Here is an 8818-nt window from a genome sequence, read left to right as displayed (position 1 = left end):
TTTGCCCTCATTTATTTGAATTATTTTAGTGGCCAGCATGCTTCGTTTGGATTATATTTTGGATTTCCACCATTGATTTCTTTGAGGTTCCCCTACCCCTTTTGTTTCTTTTGTTTTATTTCCATTTTTAATCCTTCCCTTTATTGGATTATTTTTGTTATTATCTGGCCTACCTGCTGCAGTCTGCAGGACTCAAAGAAGAGAAGAGAATGCATCAAGTGTTTAGAGTGGAGAGAAAAAAAATTCTTCATCTTCCAGTAGTTTTGGTTTTGTGGGCCTTTTGCTTTTTTTTCTTGGTTTGGGGGAGGGTATTTGGGTTTCTTATTGCTGTTTCCCCCCCGTGTGGGATGAATGAATGCTTTCCCTGTTTTACTGATTTATTTATTTATTTTAAATGTTATTTGGTTAACTTACTGGGTGTTTATTCTGTTAAAAGTGTGTCTTTTGGTGTTTTGGGGGTGGATCTTTGCTTCTGCAGGTATGTGGGCCACAGGGGTGGACTATGTGACTGTGGCAGTATGTCACGGGGCTGTGTGAGTGGTTGTTGGTTGGGCTCAGCTTGAGGCATTTCTGTCTTGTTCTTGCTCTTGTGGTGTTGTTGATTGCTTTGGTGAGTTGGTGTCTCTCTGTGCTAGACCAGTGGTTCTTAACCTTTGTTACTCGGATGTTTTTGAACTGCAACTCCCAGAAACCCCAGCCAGCACAGTTGGTGGTGAAGGCTTCTGGGAGTTGCAGTCCAAAACTCCTGAATAACCCAAGGTTAAGAACCAGTGTGCTAGACCAGTGGTTCTTAACCTTTGTTACTTGGATGTTTTTGAACTGCAACTCCCAGAAACCCCAGCCAGCACAGTTGGTAGTGAAGACTTCTGGGAGTTGCAGTCCAAAACTCCTGAGTAACCCAAGGTTAAGAACCAGTGTGCTAGACAACCAGTGCCTGGCAGTTTCTTTATCTTTTCTCTGTTGTGCTGCCCAAGGGTCTCCGCTGTGGGTAGCACTGAACTCACACTGTTGTTTTGGCTTTTATGATTTTTGTGTGCTTCATGGCTTTTAGAATTGGTTGGTGGAATAGAGTTCTTGGGAGCTTTTAAAATCTCAGCAAACTTAAAGGGGAAAACATGAAACAACCCAAAAGAAGCAACCCCTGAAATAACCTGAAATGAAAGACATAGGAAAATGTTTGCCATGCGCTTCACTATGTATTATCTTACTTGATAAAGTACTTCCTTTTCCCTGGCCTTTTGAAAGCCACTCCAGTATCCAAGTTGAAAACCTGAACTCTAATGCAGATGGACTTTTCAGCATCGATGAGAATAAATTCAAAAGCACATCCTCACAACCACAAAACATAGCTTTGAATGAAAGAGGAAGAGAATGAAGGAGAAAGGGAATGAAAGATTGGTTTAATTTTCAGTAAGTAAATCTAAGGACAAATCAGAATAGCTGCTAATGTAAGTCTATGGACTGTTTGGTTCAGTCCAATGGACAGAGAAATCCAGGGACTATGCCTGTAAAGTTTCATTTTAGGAAAATGTTTCCCACTCTGGGGGTCCCGATCCCGAAGGGAATCACAGAGTGTTTTCAGGAGGTTGTGGGTTGCCATACACAGTAGGACCCCAGTATTCATGGGGAATCTATTCCAAAAAACCCCACAGATACTGAAACATGAAGATTATAGCAAACACTATACATAATAGTCTGTTGGACCTAGGACTCCCCTGTACCTCTAATTTTTATCTTGATGGGTGGTCCTACTGTATATGCTGTAGCCCTTCTTAAATAATTTCTTCCTTGATCTTCTTAAATAATTTCTTCCTTTCCGAGCTGTATATTAAAATTAGCGTTGATATGGATGTATGAGAAACAGGTCCTTTGGGGGAGAAAGAGGCCTCTACTTTCTGAGAGGGGTTGACTTTACCCCTTTAAAAAGGACTTTTTATGCAAATATGGCAGAGGGATGTCACAGATTACTTGGCTATTATAAAAGGGGGTTGCAACTCGAAAAAGGTTTGGGAATCACTGGTTTAGAATGAGAGAAAGATGGATGAAAAAGGAGATCCTATTCTCTTGGGGGGTAGCTGCAGTACTGTTAAACTGCTGTACTGCAGCCAAAACTGTGCTCACGACCTGGGGTTCAAATCCCAGGTAGCCGGCTCAAGGTTGGCTCAGCCTTCTATCCTTCCGAGGTCGGTAAAATGAGTACCCAGCTTGCTGGGGGGGGGCAATGTGTAGCCCGCATAATTAACTTGTAAACTGCCCAGAGAGTGCTTGAAGTGGTATGGGACGGTATATAAGCAGCACGCTTTGCTTTTTTGCTTTGCTTATCACTTTGATTTAAGTAATAGAATATTGGTGCATGTATAGTGGAGGAGCAAGTTATTGTTGGAATATAAACACTAGCTTTCTTTGCATGCCTAATTGCTCAAATATGGATAACAAAGGATATCATATAGAAGGCAGAGAGTATTAAAGTAGGAAGGACTTTCTCCTCAATGCTTGCTTCTACCTGCAGCCTAAGGAGGGACGAAGCCTCTGGGCTGCAAGGTTGGAAGACTAGCAGTCATAAGAACAAATCCACGCAACGGAGTGAGCTCCCGTTGTTTGTCCCAGCTCCTGCCAACCTAGCAGTTCGAAAGCATGTAAAAATGCAAGTAGATAAATAGGTATCACCACGGTGGGAAGGTAACAGCTTTCCGTGTCTAGTCGCGCTGGCCATGTGACTATGGAAACTGTCTTCGGACAAATGCTAGCTCTACGGCTTGGAGACGGGGATGAGCACCGTGTCCTAGAGTTGGTCATGACTAGACTAAATGTCAAGGGGAACCTTTACCTTTACCTAAGGAGTTACTGACCTAATCTGTGCTCTGCTGCAGTGCTACCAGCCACATGGCTGCTTGTGAGCCTAGCTGAAATCCTGTATATTGACTTGTGGAACCGGCAAGGGTGTAACTGGTTCTATGCAACCCTTGTTCTTCTAGAGCTGGTTTCTCAGCACTCATCCCTTTGTTTTGCTCCCCAATTCGCCCGCTATTTTGGAATCTCACCACCAGCCCATCTTGGACTCTAGCTGATGCCTGTGTAAACTGGTGAATTGAATTAAAAATGAAATTTGACACTGGCTCAAATGAATGCAATTTGTCTTCAGACATTTGCCTTTGAAATTATTGCCACATTTTGACTTGGTCTTATTTCTAGCTGGGCAGCTGCATTTGTCCTACTTCAGATTCACAGCTCATCACTTGTCATCAGTAACGGGTATAAAACCTTGAAGGTGGTTGTTTGACATCTAATTCTGCTCTTGCTCCTGTCTCTGGGTTGCCTATTTCCAGCCCCACAGAATTAAGCACGTGACATGTTAATTTCTGCTGAGCATAGAAAATGGAGGCAGCCGTTTGCTGGTACAGAAACAGTGAATGGTAATGCTTAGGTGTTGATTGATTGCATTAGGTGCTTTCAAACATACCAGATGTTAATGCTGGAGAGTGGGATGAGGGCTCTGAGCAGAATGTAGCCTCTCTTTTCATGTATCTTCCATAACGTAACCGGCAACCTTATATATATATATATATATCTTTTTGAAATGGAGCAGGTGATTTGGTCAGCACCCCTGATGATGTCAGGCAGGCACCACAGAATGAAAAGATTGCCATCTGGTGGTTTCAAGGAGGATATAACTACTGAGCTTCAAAAAAAAAGGCGATTGTTTAGAAATATATGCACATACACACATATATAGGGTCTACAAAGATTTAATCATACAAAACCAATGTCACTTTTTTAGACAGGAATGTTTACACAGTTGTCAGCCTTTAAGTTTGAAGTTTTCAACTGAAGAGCATTTTTTCTGGTAAGATTCTCATGGACTTTGCATTAATGGATAAACATTTATACTTAGGAAATCCACTAGTGAAGCCTAAAGGTGGATGATTTAATTGTAAATAATGGGAGCAAGCCCCATTAATCGCTGTAGGAATTTAGCCCGAAGAAATACAAAACATGTGGTCCATGTTACCAGAGCCCACAGGCCTTGACCGTACTGAGACAGATAGGGCAACCGAAACTTAATTTGTGCTCAACTGATTGAAAGCATTTTTAACTGCTATAAGCAACAAAAACAAAAATAGCCACCCAGATGTAGCAGGAGCAACTGGCTTCAGAGCCTGCCATGTTCCTGCACGGATGAATTTGGCTAGTTTCGGACACTTTGCTGTTTGAGGAGGTATGCGGATACGACCATTACTAAGGTCTGTAGTATCTAAAGCTTACCAAGTTATGTATCACCTGAGACAGACAATCCAAACCATTCTGGAACAAAATATAAAGCAATACAGTAATACATTAAATAACTAACCATTTGCCCTCCTTTCGTGACATCCCAGATCAACTGCCTAAGGCAGCACTTTTACTCCACTTAATTGAAGCTAGTTGTCCTAATTTGCTTCGACTCTGTTCTTGCCCCTGGAATGTTTGTTTGTTTGTCCATTTGTTTGTCCATTCATTTGTTTGTTCGTTTGTTTTTTACACTTGTATCCTGCTAGACTTAGTGGGACCACTACTCTGGGTGGACATTACAAAATAAATATAATCCCTACCTCCACTACACATTCCTCACCATAATACATAAACAATGCATCCCAAACTCATAAAGACATGAACTAAACAATCTAAATAAAACTAAATGGATGAAATCAAATGATGGTGGCAGCTGACACTGGGTCAAATGGCACACTTATTGAGTGGGGAGAATATCCTTAAATACTTCCCTATATAGTACAGTTTTTTAAACAGCCTTTTAACACTCTGGAGGGAGGAGGCCTGCCAGACCTCTAATGGAAGGCTATTTCAAAGTGGAGGGGGCCACTACCGAGAAGGCCTGTGTTCTAGCTGCAGCCTTCCTTGCCTCCCTTGGTGTGGCCACATGCAACAGTAAAGCCAAGGCAGATTGAGTGGAATGGGCTGCATATCTGTAGGAGAGATGCTCAAACGGGTATGTTAAAACTGATACCTTCAACCTGGCCCGGAACAAAACAGGTTGTGACCTGATGAACTGATAGTTGTAGGACCTTCCCTATAATCTTATAGGAAAGGTTCTAATTATGCTTACTTATGCCTTCATGAGATATTGATTCTGGTATGAATTGGCTGGAAACCCATTTAAACAGTATAGTCACGAATATATATACAAAAAATAAGTAAATCTGTATTTTTTTTTATTTTGCGTTCTTTCAATGTTGCCTCTTTCATTGTTATATATATGTTTTGTATTCCAGTCCTTTATATGAAAGGAAAGCATCTTTCTGGTTTCCTGTTTGTTTTCTGGCACTCTAAAGACTCAAAAGAATCCTTTAAAACTACTTCAAAATAGCAGAGGGAAAGCAGGCAATGGTATATGAAAAAGAAAAATCATTTTCAGACCTAGGTGAGTCACTAAGCAGTGAAAGCAGTGCCCACCCTCTCCAATGCACACTGCCATCAAAGTCCATAAAGAGGTGTTTCTCCAATGAAGATTCCCTACCAGCAGCCCTATACACAAAAAATATATCACTTACCATCAATCAATTCAAAAAGCAGTAAAGTACCCAAATATGAGAAAAGAAAAAACAACAGTATGAATTTAGTGCCACCCACTAAGCACAACAAAAAAGCAACAAAAAGCATTCTTCAGGCATGTGCGTAGCAAAAGACAAAGAAAAGAAACAGTGGCTCAGCTACTTGATGGAGATGGAAATATGATAACAGATGACAGAGAAAAGGCAGAAATGCTCAATTCCTATTTTATCTTTTCTCAAAGGACAGACTATTACCCTCCAGACAAATGTCAAGTGCAAGTGGAGGAGATAGTATTGAAGCTGGGGATTGATAAACAAATAGGCTCAAGTTACAGGAAGCCAGATTACATTTAACATCAGGAAAAACTTCTTAACTGTAAGAGCAGTATGGCAATGGAACCAATTACCTTGAGAGGTGATGAGTACTCCAACACTGGAGGCATTCAAGATAAATTTAGACTACCACCTGTCAGATAGCCTTTGATTTGTATTCCTGCACTGAGCAGAAGGTTGGACTAGATGGCCTTATAAGCTCCCTTCATGCTTCATGGTTCTATGATTCTAACAATGGTAAAATAAAAATGGTAAGATAATGATATAGTCATTGATGAACTTTTCCCCACAAGATGTTCTTTGTAATCAGTTGTAAAGTGTGTGAATTGCCCCAAACAATGGATGACCATGAGAGCAGAGTGGATTCTGATTTGCCTTAGAAAAGGGAAGAAAAATATCTGGGAGATGCAGTAGTATACAACATTTGTAGCATTTATATCTGGTAGTGCCCCCAAAAGCCTTGGCTTATATTAAGTCCTTTGATATGTGTGTCTAGCATGTGTATATATTTTATCACAGCTATTTCTGAATTCTTGTCTTGTAGTTTCTTTTTTCTAGGATGGCCAGTTTCAAATTTTCTGCAGATAATTTTTACTTTTTTACCTTATGTTTACTTTTTACGTGTTGTCCTCTATTCAGCACAAAACATAATCCCAACCAGGCATGCTGGCACAGGCATATTTCCTGACAACAATAAGACTAATCCATAAGAAAAAGATGAAAAATTGCAAAGGATCCAAGATGTAGGCACAGCAGGCAACAGTCCAAGATGGAGGGCTTTTAGGGATTAAAACTTCCCACATATACCTAGGATTTTACAATTAGCTGTTGACTGTCCTTCTGACACTATTGGATGAAAAAAGTTATAAGATTATTTGACAAACAAAAGGGCACCAAAAGGTTACATGAAAGAAACATGAAAATTTTCTGTGCTGCTCTCTTATAAGCACCAATCATTTCATGTTCAAAGGCTCTCTTTCAACAATTACTAAAGGATCACAGAGGCTTTTCATTTGGGCACAAAAGTATCATCTCCTAAGAATGGGGCTTCTATTATTGTGGCCAACTGTTGTACATTCTAATGTGCACCACCCTATGTGCTGTGGTTTCCTGTCTTCCCCTGGTTATAAGGTAAGATCTAAAGGCTGCATAAGGCCCAGGGCTTTGGCTATTGGAGGGATACTTCCAAAAGAACCATTAGGGTTTTTTTGATGTCATGACATTCTGGAATACTACAAGACTGTGGATGATCTAAAGTCTTGGTGCACATGGCTTTCCATACTTGTGCCAGCCGAACCACTCCTACTTGCACCTAGAACATGAACCTTCCTGTGTGGTTCATTGCTACTGCTGAGCACAGTTCCTCTCAGTGACATTATACATGGTGTCAATTCCTTTTCTTCACTAAGGTGATGAAGATAGTTCAAAAAGATTTGGCTGGCAATCTCTGATGCCTTGCTACATATGCTCTAAATCTAAGGCAAGAAATAATCCCTAGCCAAGGCAGCCCATGGACACTGTCAGCAAGAAAAACTATTACTGATATGTTCCCTGCAATGGGACGTGGTGGCGCTGCGGGCTAAACCGCAGAAGCCTGTGCTGCAAGGTCAGAAGACCAAGCAGTCGTAAGATCGAATCCACGTGACGGACTGGGCTCCCGTCGCTTGTCCCAGCTCCTGCCAACCTAGCGGTTCGAAAGCATGCAAATGCAAGTAGATAAATAGGGACCACCTTGGTGGGAAGGTAACAGCGTTCCATGTCTAAGTCGCACTGGCCATGTGACCATGGAAGATTGTTTTCGGACAAATGCTGGCTCTATGGCTTGGAAACGGGGATGAGCACCGCCCCCTAGAGTCGAACACGACTGGACAAAAATTGTCAAGGGGAACCTTTACCTTTACCTTTTCCCTGCAATGATTGAACTGAACCATAAAAGCACATGGTTGTGACAACCACTAATCAAAGAGGGACTAGTATTTTTTACATGATGCAACCAATGCAGAGCTGCATACAGTAAGACTGCTGTACCAGAGAGGGAATGGTTCTAAGCACCCACCCCCGCAGATACTAAAAAATGTGCATGGCACACTCTGTGTAATGCACCTATAAGGACAATAAGAGGCTGGCTGGCAAGAAAAAAGATCTGCAAGGCAGAGGGAGTTGCTTCCCTCTGTTGGTCAGTTTTGGTAATTGCATTGTTTAAACACATTCTGGGTTTTTCAATTTAATATTTTTAATATTTTAGGCTGTGGAAACCACAGATATTGATCCCATGGATACAGGGTTCCTACTGTAATCCATAATTAAGATTAATAGGGCCTTAACAACTAAGACTTTATCTCTCATCTACTATCAATGAGTAGTTCTGGGTGGTGTTATTATAAAGATATTATTAGTCTTTGTGTAAAGAAAGAAGTTGAAATCTTGTTTTGTAACTTAGGCTTGTGGAAGGATGATGACATCAGCAGAAAGTGGTGATTTCTGGTAATTTGGTACTTTTTCTCTCCAACTTTTCTAACTCTTTTGTGACCATACCAATTCTTTCACATTTCAGAAAACTGAGTAGCTTCACAACTGGAGGTAATAACCCACTATTTGTTTTAAGGACATAACTTTAAACTCAGTAGAGACAAAGCTGCTGCCTTTCAAACCCAACAAACAAACAAAGCAGGTTGCTTCTTTCTCATGACCAGTAGCCAAACAAAAGCAAGGTAATTATTTGGGTGAAAGCTGTTAGAGGATAAGACATACTTTACTGTTTAAGCGAGTTCTACTTCTAGTTGTGAAGGTATCAATTTGTTTGTTTTCCCCACCCCCCTCCTGGGACGCCTGTATCTCAGCTGGCAGATTGCTAGCAACCCTAAACCAGAGCAGGATTGAGGACGATCTGTAGCCTGAAGGTTGCATTGCAATGGAGCCACTTGCGTGGAGAATGAGAA

This window comes from Pogona vitticeps, chromosome 4 (genome assembly GCF_051106095.1).
Source record: "Pogona vitticeps strain Pit_001003342236 chromosome 4, PviZW2.1, whole genome shotgun sequence".
NCBI lineage: Eukaryota > Metazoa > Chordata > Lepidosauria > Squamata > Agamidae > Pogona > Pogona vitticeps.
The sequence above is the reverse complement of the archived record's forward strand: the minus strand, read 5'-3'. Positions refer to the sequence as shown.